Here is a 14,143-nt window from a genome sequence, read left to right on the forward strand (position 1 = left end):
ATGAGGGCTTGTTTTTTGCGGGATGAGTTGTATTTCTCAATTGTGCTATGTAATGTGCAGTATGATTTACAGAAAAATGTAAAAATCAAAAACAAATGTAATTCTGCCACCCTTGGGGGGGTCTTGTTTTAATGGTGAACGCACTGCAGCAAAAATTAGAATAGTAACCGTATTCCACGAGTCGATACAATTATGACGATTGCAAATTTGTGTAGTTTTTATCTTTGCTGTACTACTTTCAAAATGTTACATAATCTCTCTCTTCGTCTCCATCTTCTGAATGCCGTTACTCTTTTAACCCTTTCCAATCCACTGTCTGACGTCTAAAGACATTCTGATTTGAAGGCTGTACAGCTCCGATGTCAGAAGACATTCGGCAGGGTATTCTTACTGTAGATTACTGGCCATTCTGTTGTCGGGGGCCTCTCCAGCATGTCCCATACCGCAGTACTGGCTCTAGCCAGCAGATGGTGCCATTGCATAATGTCAGAAAGAGAGAGACCCCCTAGGAAACCCTGAATCCAAAATTGGATTGCAAAGGGTTAATGTTCTGGCATTATAGCAATGTGAGGGCTTGCTGTTTGTGGGATGTCCTGTAATTTCTATTGGTCCACTTTGGTAGTTCATATGACTTTCTGATAGCTTTTTATTATTTTTTTTGTTGTAGACGGGGTGACCATAAAAACGCAATTCAGATTTTTTTTTCCTGACAACATTGACAGAAATACATGGCAGTCTTGGGGGCCTTCAAAAGGCCACGATGACCAAAGAGGACCTCGCAATATCATCGTGTTGGAGGCCGTTTGAAGGGACTGCGTCATCACCACGTCCTCAGGCAGAGAGCTCCATAGTCTCACTGCTTTTACAGTAAGGCCTCATTCAGACGAGCACAAAACCGCACGTCTATTTGAACCCTGTGTTTTCCTATGATGCATTCACATGTCCGTGTTTTACAGGCGTGCAAATGCGCGCACCTGCAAAAAATAGGACATTCGTCCACCGCATAGATCCATGGTGCAAGTCAATATTCCCCGCAGGGAGTTCCCTCATCACTGAACACTGTGACAGCTGTGGCAGAGGATTGCGATGTTCTCCCATTGCTTTCAATGGTGCCGCCACTGCTGCCACCAGCCCCATTGAAAGCAATGGGCTGCCAGAAAGCCCTGAAGTGATTTTTCGGGGAAGAGCTTTAAATATAAGCCCTTCCCTGAAAGTCATCCCTAGTATGTGTAAAAAACAAAAAAATATACATACTCACCTCTCTGCTGCTGTCGGGGCTCAGGCGCGTCTAGCCGCTTGGTCTCCCTGCACTGCTCTGTAGCTCTTTCAGCAAGGGGGGGGGGGGGATTTAAAATCTCCGCCTGCTGAAAGGGCTATGTCTGATTTGACTGAGTGCTCAGCCAATCACAGGCAGCGCTCAGACATTCATTGAATGACAGCTGAGTGCTGCCTGTGATTGGTCACAGCGCTCAGCCAATCACAAGCAGCGCTCGGCCATTAATTATATTTATACATAGTTATTAGGTTGCCCCTCAGCCATCTTTTTCCTAAACTAAATAACCCCAATTTTGATAACCTCTCTGGGTATTGTAGTCCGTCCATTCCATTTATTACTTTAGTTGCCTCCCTTTGTACCCGTTCAAGCTCTGATATGTCCTTCTTGAGTACAGGTGCCCAAGACTGTCCACAATACTAAAGACTGTCCACAATGCTAAAATCTCACATTTTTCACACTGACCACAGAGCCTTATCCTAGCCTCTCCCTTCCTGATCTGTGGAGAAGCTTCGCAGCCGTCAACTCACTAACATCACAGGCAGGATTACACTGCTCACACCTGCATGTACATAACATAGATCCACCATTCACAGTGGGTGATATACTGTACCTCTACTCCCCATCCCTGCAAAATGACCCCTGTACAGGTCACAGAGCAGATCTAGAACAGTCTCCATACGTGCTTATTCCGGCGTGCATATATCAGTTGGGTTTTCACGCCCGGACGATATACGCTGTCCCTTTCTGCATGGAGCTGGGAGCAGTGCACTGCTGGGTTGCCACACAATGGTGTCCAGATCTCCCATACCCTGTGATCGTTATGATTAGCGATAATTTATTATCAGTGGAGTCATATCGACGCAAGTGCCCTACAGGGACATAAAAATGTTGAAAAATTAAATATAATTTTAAAAAGACGTAAAAAATTGTAAAACAACCTTTTTCGCTTAGTTTCTTTTGTTTGTTTACAGAACTTTAAAAAAACCCACGTGTTTGGTATCATCACATCTGCAACAACCCTTAGAATAAGTCGAACACACTTTTTATCCCAGAAAACAAATTCTGTTAGCAAACAAATCTACAAAATGTGGCCAGAATGCTCTTTTTGTTTATTTTGCCTAAAAATAATGTAAGAAAAGTGATTAAAAAAAAAAACAACAAAACGATGGCAGAATTGATGAGTTTTTTTTGTCCCTTCCCCCAAAATAAAATTATTAAAAGATTTGCAATAGATTCTATGTATCCAAAAACGGTATCCATAAAAACTGCAGTTCGCCCCGCGAACGACAAGCCCTCAATTGACCATGTGTCGTTGCGTCCTTATGGCCAAAATGGGCTGTGTTCTGAAGGGGTTAAAAAGAGCTAATAGATGTAAAAACATTTTTTTTTTTAAAAACTGGTGGTAATAAAACTAATCATAATATTAAAACTTTTTAAGGAATTTTCACAAAAAGAGGCGAGAGCGGTTACTTTTCGTTTCCCACTTCTTTGCACCGTTTTAGTGGAATAAGACAATCAAAGTGAACGGTCGTATTCCTAAATTATCGGAGAGAAGAAAAAAAAAACTTTTTCTCTCTCCTTCCCCGATTTTCCGTTATTTTTAGTTACATTAATGGTATGATATAATTAGTCAGCCAAGTAATCCAGTTTACAAGCTTTGTAGAATTCTTCAGCTGCCACTCAAGGAAAAGCCCCAGGCCGTTGCATTACTCCCCCCCCCCCCCTCTCCCCATCCTTGTTACATGTGACTCAGTCTCCATGACTACTGGCTACATCTGCTGACACCCCGCTCGCTATTTACTGCTTAATTAAGAATTTCACGGCTCAAACCTTCTCTGCCTTCAAGAACAAGAACTTAGTGTTGGGAGAAATTCCGCATTTAGGATGCCGCACAAGGAAAGTCTTTTTCTTGAAGACCTGACAGTGCAAAGGCAGACACATACTAAAAAAATAAAAATAAAAAAAAAATGCAAAAAAAAAAAAAAAAAATTCCCTTTTGGCAAGTTAGATGCCACCTTTCAATCAAAAATCATTAAATGGGGCAGGGATAATGAGCATGCAGGATATCAAAAGAGGAATGTTTGCTTGAGCTGAGGAGAGAAGGCTGGAAGGGCCATGCTAGCAGCCCGCAACTTCAAAAGCGCGGCGGCCTGCCTTGTCAGCAGGCTTATAAAGCTTCATTTGTTCCCCGTTTGACTTATGCAAAAGGTCTGGTATGTTTTAGAGCCCCATCTTGCAGACGCAAGTTCCCTCTCCCGGTTTTGTGCGTCAGCAGTTAGGCAGCTGGGCCCAAAACGACATCAGTCAAAGCGTATAATCACTTGACTCGATGTTAACAATAGTACTTGTAGGGGGGCGGCCGGGGGAGGCGCAGATTACAATAGGAACACAATTATTGCAGCTGCTGGGAGGGCTATAATTCTTCATATAAAAAGCATGAGACCTCATGAGCGAGGAAGAGGGGGAGAGGCGGGAGATGAGGGTTTATTATTTATACTGTGACTTTTGGATGCACGGTGCCGTGCCGGTAGGGTGCCAGCAGCTGCTCGTGCTTCTACCTTCTTTAGTAATTGTACATTCTGTCGGGGGGTTAAGTTACTTTTGACCCCGAGTCTTTATGTTGATGAAAGACTTTTTCAGGGTAACACTGTTAAAAAGTGGCAGGGGTGCATTAAACCGCAAACAAATGCTTATAAATTCATATCAGATGCTACTTCATTCACAAGTGTGCTTGTAAATTCACACAGACATGCCTCAGATGGGGATGGAGCGAGTACAACAGAGTTATTCAGAGGATATGAGCAGCTGAGCGCGGGGGCTTGTTGCCTTTTTTTTTTTTTTTGTTATGCACTAAATGGCCAATAAGGGCTGTCAATAGAAAAGGGCAATTTGGGATCACTCTCCGCTCCAGGAAATGCTGTGTGCTCAGTCAAAGCGAAACTGAATATCAACAGATCAGACCAAGCCTTCCCGTTCTGTCGAATTTCGACTGTAATAGAAAAAAAAATGGATAGAGTTAAATAAATACACAAGCGGAGTGAATAGAAAATGACAGAAGTAAATCAATGTATCAAAATGTATCAACACAGGTACAAAAAAAAAGAAAATCTAAACAACTGTAAAGAAACATGTCTACAAAAAAACATAATAAAAATCAATAAATAGAAAATGCATAAACAAGGACAATAAGTATAATAAAGGCAGCAAACAAGCAGATGTGGATCTGTGACTTTAGTGATGATTCGGGGTCTTGGTCAAACTTTTATGCTGTTTTTGTCTCAGTAGGAAACCTTGTGACTTCTGTTGTGGAGATTTCCCTTGTTGTACAAGTTACTGGATGTTGTCTATTAGTTTTCTGGGTGGGTTTTTGCACTTCTGCACAGATTTATTTAGGGTTTTTAATTCCATTTTGCCCGTTAGATCCTTTTTACATTTTTTCAGCAGTAAACAGAGAACACTAACAGCGAAATATAATAATGATAGGAAATAGATTGTATGATGGTGGGATGGAAATGTAGATACAATATTCCTCATTACTGATTTCTATATGTGTTTTGTTGGCATAAAATCATTAGGTAACACAATGTGCTGGGCTAGATATTAAAGTGCAAGCAGACAACAGTAATACGAGATGGCTAGATAGATATGAGATAGATCGTTGTGAGATAGATAGATAGATAGATAGATAGATAGATAGGAGATAGATAGATAGATAGATAGATAGATAGATAGATAGATAGATAGATAGATAGGAGATAGATAGATAGATAGATAGATAGGAGATAGATAGGAGATAGATAGATATGAGATAGATCGTTGTGAGATAGATAGATAGATAGATAGATAGCTAGGAGATAGATAGTTAGATAGATAGATAGATAGATAGCTAGGAGATAGATAGATAGATAGGAGATAGATAGATATGAGATAGATAGATACATAGATAGATATGAGATAGATAGATAGATAGATAGATAGATAGGAGATAGATAGATAGATAGATAGATAGACATGAGATAGATAGATATGAAATAGATAGATAGGCATGAGATAGATAGGAGATAGATAGATATGAGATAGATAGATACATAGATAGATATGAGATAGATAGATAGATAGATAGGAAATAGATAGATAGATAGATAGACAGATAGATATGAGATAGATAGATAGATAGACATGAGATAGATAGATATGAAATAGATAGATAGATATGAGATAGATAGATAGATAAATAGATAAATAGTTATTAGATAAATATGAGAGATAGATATGAAATAGATATGAGATTTACAGATAGAAATGAGATAGATAGCTATAGGATTGTTGGATGGATGGATAGATGGATATAGATAGTTAATTTGATAGATATGAGATAGATAAATAGTTATTAGATAGATAGATATCAGATATATAGATAAATATGAGGTAGCTATATGGATATTAGATAGATAAATATGAGATAGATAGATAGATAGATATGAGATGAGATGAATGGATAGATATAGTTAGATAATTAAATATGAGATAGATAAATATGAAATAGATATGAGATTTACAGATAGAAATGAGATAGATAGCTATAGGATTGATGGATGGATGGATAGATAGATATAGATAGTTTGATAGATATGAGATAGATAAATAGTTATTAGATAGATATCAGATACATAGATAAATATGAGATAGCTGTATGGATATTAGATAGATAAATATGAGATAGATAGATATAGATATGAGATAAATGGATAAATATAGTTAGATAATTAAATATGAGATAGATAAATAGATAGCTATGAGATATATAGATACAAATGAGATAGATATGAGATAGATAGATATGAGATAGATAGATAGATAGATGGAAAGATATAGATAGATGGATAAATATGAGAAAAATTAGAGATAGATAGATATTAGATAGATAGATATTAGATAGATAGATAGATATTAGATAGATAGATCGATAGATAATTAGATAGATATATTTGTGATAGATAAATAGTTATTAGAAAGATACCTATTAGTTATATAGATTTGAGATAGATAGATAGATATGAGATAGATAGATAGATAGATATGAGATATATGGATGGATAGATGGAGATATAATAATAGATAAGTAGATAGATATGAGAGAGCTAAAGATCGATATTAGATAGAGAGATAGATACTATAGATATTCTCAGTTACTATACATTGTGCTTCTATATATATAAATTAGGAATGCTTTCTTCTTAACAGGGCAGAATGCGGGGGTAAGTAAAGAAAAAAATTTTTCGATTTCGCCGCGGGACAACCCCTCTTAATACTGGGAATGAATTATAAGCAATTTGAGCACAAGATATATTATGAGTAGTAACACATACAGATACTATGACTTTTATTACCATCACTGCTACTAATAATGTAAACTAAAATGATTTTCTGTAAGCATAATAATTTGCCAGCTTTTCTTACATCACAAAATGTTGCTGTCCTCGTGACATCATTTTATGCTGCTATGACTAAGCTTCAACACTAGAGGGAGCCAGAGGTTGACTGCTCCATGGCTCGGAGCTAGTCCTTTTGCCTGGAGGGATGAAACATTTCGCCTGAAGCTATTTAAAGTGAAGCTCAATGATACCGTTTAGCACTTGATTCCCAAGTAATCTAATAGACTCAGCATGATAACTCGGTGTTGTGGCAGTAATGCAGATGAGAGGGGCCGGGGTCTTGTATGCGGGAGGGTGGTGATTGCTGATGTTCGACAGTCGTATGATTTGCCATTTGCCTAAAATATTTGAGATTGCTACGATGTATCAGCAGGCATTTTTCTTGGCAGTTTACTTTAAAATTTGACATATTAAATGGGAGTGGCTTAAATGCCATCTGAGTAGTTACATTGTAGATTATGGACCAGTAGAATACTGTTAACCATATAGACATATAGAATATATATCATACAGTTGTTGGGGTGTAATTGGATATAGTCAGTCTGGGAAGTAGGAAGGGGGGTAACTTTGGCACATTTGCCAGTAGGTAGAGCTTCACATACCCTTTAATGACCATGTGTTATTTTTGGATTTATAATTAACATGATGTATTACAATATATTCTTATGGGATGATTCAGTTCAACGAGGTTTCTTTTTTTTCTTTAAATTTAAAGGAGTCTAAGGGGTGTGGCTATCACTGAAGGAGTCTAAGGGGTGTGGCTATCACTGAAGGAGTCTAAGGGGTGTGTCTATCACTGAAGGAGTCTAAGGGGTGTGTCTATCACCGAAGGGGTCTAAGGGGTGTGTCTATCACTGAAGGAGTCTAAGGGGTGTATCTATCACTGAAGGAGTCTAAGGGTGTGTGTCTATCACTGAAGGAGTCTAAGGGGGTGTGTCTATCACTGAATGAGTCTAATCAGTGTGTCTATCACTGAAGGAGTTTAAGGGGCGTGTCTGTCACTGAAGGAGTCTAATCAGTGTGTCTAACACTGAATGAGTCTAAAGGGTGTGTCTATCACTGAAGGAGTCTAAGACATCTCTCAGAATTAGTCTCAGGTGTGTCTATCACTGAAGGAGTCTAAGGGGTGGGTCTATCACTGAAGGAGTCTAAGGGGTGTGTCTATCACTGAAGGAGTCTAAGGGGTGTATCTATCACTGAAGGAGTCTAAGGGGGTGTGTCTATCACTGATGGAGACTAAGGTGTGTGTCTGTCACTGAAGGAGTCTAATCGGTGTGTCTAACACTAAATGAGTCTAAAGGGTGTGTCTATCACTAAATGAGTCTAAGACCTCTCTGTCTCTCTAAATGAGTAAGAGGTATGTTTATCACTGGATGGGTCTCAAGGCTGTGTCTGTCACTGAAAGAGTCTCAGGAGTTACACAACCAGAACATTGTTCTTCCTCTTTACAAGTCACTGGTCAGACCACACATGGAGTATTGTGGACAGTTTTGGGCACCAGTACTCAAGAAGGACATATCAGAGCTTGAGTGGGTACAAAGGTGGGCAACTAAAGTAATAAATGGAATGGGCGGACTACAATACCCAGAGAGGTTATCAAAATTGGAATTGTTCAGTTTAGAATAAAGCCATCTGAGGGGGCGACCTAATAACTATGTATAAATATATCAGGGTACAATACAGAGATCCCCCCATCATCTAGTTATACCCAGCTTGTAACAAGGGGGCATTCTCTAAGTCTAAAGCAAAGAAGGTTTCTACACTGATTTAGAAGGGAGTTCTTTACTGTAAGAGCAGTGAGACTGTGCAACTCTCTGAGGACGTGGTGAAGGGAAATTCTATAAATGCCTGCAAGAGGGGCCTGGACGCCTTTCTTGAGCGATACAATACTATATTTTATAATCATTAATAACATCAAGGGTCGGTGATCTGGGGATTATTCCGATTGCCAAGTTGGAGTCGGGAAGTAATTTTTCCCCTCAATGAGGAAAATTGGCGTCTAACTCATTCGGGTTTTTTCTCTTCCTCTGGATCAACATTGGTGGGTAACATTCTGAACTGGAAGGACATGTGTCTTTTTTTACCTACCTTCTATGTGTGTAATGAATGTGTTTAACCCCCCCCCCTCCCCCGCTGTAATACGTACAGTTACGTCCTGTGGGGCCGGGGTATGAATGAAGAGAGATTACGTGGCTATCTCTCCTCATACATCGCAGGTGCAGGCTGTTCGTGAAAGACGACACCCGGCGGCAACAGCTGCAATCGGCTGCACGGCCGATCATGGCTGTTAACCCTTCAAATGCCTGGCATTTAAATCCCCTGAACAATGTTCAGAGGTCCCGCCCCCGCCCCGCAAAGAGATCACAAGGACCCATGTGGGTGTCATGGCAGCCGGGGGCCTTCTGAAAGACCCCAGGGCTGCCTTAGCAGACTGCCTATCAAGCCATCCCTATGGTGTGGCTTGATAGAATGACTGCTCGATCGTAGTATGATGTAATGCTATGGCATTACATCATACAGAGGAGCGATCAAAGCATCGCATATTGTGGTCCCCTGTGGGGACTACAAAAAAAGTAAAAATAAGAACAATAAAATTTTACTAATTGTTAAAAAAAAGTAATAAAAGTTTTAAAAAAAACCTTTTGCCATATTTACAATAAAAGAAACAAAATAATAAAATAAAAATACATATTTGGTATCGCTGCGTCCGCACGGTGAATGTCATCTGAAAAAAAAAAGGGAACACCAGAAATGCACTATTTTGGTTACCCTGTCTCCAAGAAAAAAATGCAATAAAAAGTGATCAAAAAAATCATACGTATTCCAAACCGGTACGAACGGAAACTACAGAACATACCACACAAAATGAGCCCTCGCACAACTTTGTTGATGGAAAAATAAAAAAGTTATTGCGTGCAGAAGATGGCAGAAAATAAATTCAAAAAATTAAATGTCTTTGAAAAAAAATTAAAGTAGTACAGCGAAAAAAACTATATAAGTTTGGTATACGTAGTGTATTGTTGTGATCGTTCAGTGTAAATAGCAGCCGTTCAGTACTGAACAGCCGCTGTGTTAGTGAATGGGGAGGGGCAGGGGAGAGCGAGGAGAGAAATCTCCAGCCTCCCCGCTGCCAGCCAACGATACTTGCTCCTGTGCAACAGCAGGAGAGCGAGTACATGCGAGAACGAGGGTCGGGCATCATTTGCCTGGCAGTCATCCCGTGTAAATGGGGATTAACACAGGAGCGATAATCGTTCAGTGCATGGAGGTGGAGCATTTGGAGACTGCTTCCGATTGCCCACCTTCATTTACAGCAAACAGCAGTCATAGATCATAGATAGTCGATTTTTATGCTTGCACAAACTGAATGAGGAACAACAAGCAAACAAATTGTCATATAATTGTATAGTCATTCACTTTCACACAATTCAGTGGTAATCGTTCAGTGGAAAAGGGCCCTTAGGAATGTGTCTAGCACTGGAGTAGTCTAACAGGCCAACCATCAGCTCAAGCAAGCGATTTTGACAGATAGTCATTCTGTGTTAAAAGCAGGAGGAGAGTATATCATCAATAGAATTTGCCTGTGTAAGGCTTGCTACTCATGTCTGCCGCCCTCTTGTGGTTGCGGCAAGTATCATTCTGCTATTTTTGTGCATATGGATTCTGTCTGTTTTCATCCAGCACTGAGATGGTAAAGCAGTCCTCTGGCTCTCAGCCCAGCTGTGGGATGAATGGGCAATCACTTCCCTATTTAAGCTGTGCTGATGCACTTCCTGGTGGCCTCAGGATTGGTGTTTCCTCTGGTCACTACACTGCTAGGTCTTCTGTCTCTGGACTGGTCAAGTCTATTGTGACCTTTGTCTGTTTATCTCATTTGTTCTCTTGTTCTTTGTATCTGTATGAGTGTCCATTTCCTTTCTGTCTCTGCTTCATTCTTGTCTCTGTAGTAAGTAAGTTCTGTGCAGAGTCTTCGTTTCTGTGTTTCAGTCCTTCGTCCCAGTTTTCTGTCAGGTTCCTGCACAGGATTCCGAAATCCATAAGAGCCTGGAACACCGCTTTAAGGACACTAAATCTCTGAATGAGTCTATAAGGGGTGTGTCTACCACTGAAGTAGTCTGAAGAGCGTGTCTATCTCTGAATGATATAGATCAGGAAAGTGCTCCTCCAGTGTGGATTTAGTCAAATAGAGAAGTGGGAAAGTGACTGTGTACTCACCCGGTGTATAGTGGAGTCTGAGATAAGAGCTCCACCAACGCCTCTAAATCCACGAAAACCTGTAGCTTAATGATGGGCTGATCCTTTCCTGGATTTTCCTTGTATCCTGATGGGCTATAGCAGGAGAGCAAGCAAGATCTCTGTGTCTCACCAAAAGGTGGGACCCCTGGCATCCACCTCCGTATACAATAGTGATGTCAGCAAGTCCCCGGATCATGTGACGCATATGACGCGGGCCACGGAACGACACGCCCCCCCCCCCCCCCACACACACACACTCTACACCGGCTGCAATGGACGCCAGGGTTAGATAACACTCACCTGTAAGGTAACGCCATTCTAATGCTTTATTTATTTGATTGTATATAAGAAGATTTGTTTGACTATTATGTGCTTGAGAAAGTCATTCTTTTGACGAAACGCGTTGCACTTTTTATTGATACTAAAAAGAAATAGTTTATTTCATTTTTTTGGCACTGTCCTTTTAATGGATTGAGACTGCCCTAGGAGCGCGGGATCATTTTTCCTCTTTTTGCACACTTTGAGTACTTATCTCTAAATGAGTCTATAAGGGGTGTGTCTACCTCTCAAGGGGTGTGTCTATCACTGAAGTAGTATGAAGGGGGTGTCTCTCTAAATGAGTCTATAAGGGGTTGTCTCTCTGAATGACTCTATAAGGGGCGTGTCTATCTCTGAAGTAGTCTGAAGAGGGTGTCTACCTCTAAATGAGTCTAAGGGGTGTGTCTATCACTGAAATAGTCTGAAGGGGGTGTCCATCTCTGAATGAGTCTAAGGGGTGTGTCTATCATAATGATATGATGACAGGAACCTCAGCTTCATGTTCACTTCTTCATAGAAATAATTGTGAAGTCATGTGACAAGTCAGTCAGCTGTTGGTTTGAGGAGAAAACTGCTAAGGCAGCCTTAACACGAGTAGGCGCAATGTCGTCCCCCAATAATTGCAATGTTCCGTTTCGAGTGCATTGCGATTAATGAGATAATTGCTTTGCATTGCTCAACATGCGTTTGTTTTTTTTTCCCCACATGGAAAAATTTAAAATTGCATTTTAGTCGCACGTACATGGAAGTGCGATGCAATTTTTTCCTCACCCATTGGAGCCAATGGGCAAGATTTTTGCAGACTGGCAGACAAATAGAACATGCTGTGATTTTTCACATATGTAAATGTTAATTTGTAAATAGACCTATTGGAAACAATGGGGTTTATCTCAGTGCGAGGGTTGGGTATTAGTGTACCTTGACACCACCAGGAAGCTAGCGGTCTGACAGAAGGAACGCCCCTCTCACACCCCTAGCTTCCGATTGGCACAGTTTTCAAAGGTTCTTACTGGTGGTGTCAAGGTACAATGATACCCAGCCGTCCCCCTTCCATTTTCCGTGGCCAAGCGTGGACAGCGGGGAGCAGCAGCGGGGAAGGTGCCGGAGGCATTTTCCTGCTGCTGCTGCATCAGGACAATCTGGAAGTGTAATGCCGCCGCGGCGCCGTCAGTGTCGATAGAAGGCAGATGGACACCAGGGAGCAGCAGCACTGCGGAACCGCTGGACTGCAGTGTGATGCCGCCGCATGTCCTGTTGCCGGTGGTGGTAAGAAAATAAACCAGCGGTGAAGGGGGCGAGCGGCCTGTGGCCAGGGAGCCTGCCACTAGTGAAGGTGCATCGCGGGGCTTAGTTCTGTGGCCAAACGGGAAGCCAGGGACACGGCCAGCATTAACGGGGAGGATCACAGTTAACTGGTAGCTGGAACGTCCCGCCGCTGGCAGTCATGAGAAAACGGAGCAGCGGCAAAAGGGCACAAGCAGCCTGCGGATGGGGAGTGTGGCACATGTACAGCTGCATGCTGGAGGTTCCTTGTGGGACCGCCCGGAGAGACTAGGACATTTACAGCATGAGCGGGGAAGAGAACAGCATGAGCGGAGAAATCAACTGTTGCATGGGAGCTGGGACAGCACTATCACACTGTCCGAGGACCTACAGGAGAGCCTTATGTGCAGCCAATGAGGTACTGGGGGCATCACCGGGCTGTCAGTGCTCTCTCCAGCACTACTTCCTGGTGGCGTCAAGAAACACTAATACCCAAGGGTTGTGCATCTCACAAGTGGACAAAACTCATGTGAGAAAGTCGCTTGTGTTAATGCATACTAACTTGTGTACATAAAATTGGTGGGGCATCAATTAATATGCATGAGCTTTAAATTTAAAGGGGTTTCCATAACTAGGTGACTCATCAAGAGCTGACTATTGGGACCTCCACTGATCAGGAGAATGGGGGTCCGAAGCATCCCAGAATCAATGGAGCGATGGTCACGAAAGCACAGCGGCGCTCCATTAAACTAAATCTGAGTGCCAGAGAGAGCAGACTTCGAGCACTGGGCCATCTTTGGTAGTCTCATGCAAATGAATGGAGCGTCATTGCATATATGCGACCATCGCTCCACCAATTCCGGGATACTCCAGACCCCTGTTCTGCCAATCTGAGAAAGTTGCACAGATTGCCAGCGATCAGCTATAACGAGGGCTTTTTCTTCTGCCTTATTTGCTAAATTAGTAGGGAGGAAGATTTACATTGGGGCCAATGTGAGCTTGAGGGCCCCATATCGGCTACATGGGTTACATCTTGGGTTATATACGCCCTTGAATGCAATGACTGAACAGCCTCTCCTGAGCTACCAGTCTGCAGGCTATAAAACTGTGCTGTCAGTGATTCAGGAAGGCTGTCTTGTCTGCGGGAACACAGAGGATGCTGGGAGTTGTAGTTTTACACAAGCAATGCAGGCTGAGTCTCCTCGAGGTTTGGTCAGCCTCCATACATGTGCACTGAGCAATTACTTGATTGTTTGTTATAATCTGCTTGATTCCTCACCTCGGGCTTTCTACATATTATCTCAATTAGATTGGAGCGCAGCGGGCGCGGGGTTCAGATCTGCGGCCATCACTCAGATTGGGTTAGTTATTGTTGTGTTACAGAATTGACCCTTCTGCTACGTGCTTACATTCTGTTTGTGTTCACAGTTCACAAGTAATTATATGTACGACCGCTGTAGTGTGCTGGTCCTGTATACAATCTATTACAACAGAGATGTTCATATGACACAAGTAATGGTCTTCAGCCTTATCACAGCACCCATGGGGAGAACATTATCCTATGCCTGAGCCCCATAGGGCGGTATTGGAATACTTACATAGGGGCAGTATTATA

General features: G+C 41.7%; 1 protein-coding gene across 1 annotated transcript in view; it reads left to right on the top strand.

Moving 5' to 3' along the window:
* PKHD1 (PKHD1 ciliary IPT domain containing fibrocystin/polyductin) overlaps window positions 1-14,143 on the top strand; it is a 483,679-nt gene that overhangs the window by 302,371 nt on the left and 167,165 nt on the right. The gene's annotated exons all lie outside the window — the stretch shown is intronic.

The sequence above is a fragment of the Eleutherodactylus coqui genome, chromosome 1, assembly GCF_035609145.1.
Source record: "Eleutherodactylus coqui strain aEleCoq1 chromosome 1, aEleCoq1.hap1, whole genome shotgun sequence".
Taxonomy (NCBI): Eukaryota; Metazoa; Chordata; class Amphibia; order Anura; family Eleutherodactylidae; genus Eleutherodactylus; species Eleutherodactylus coqui.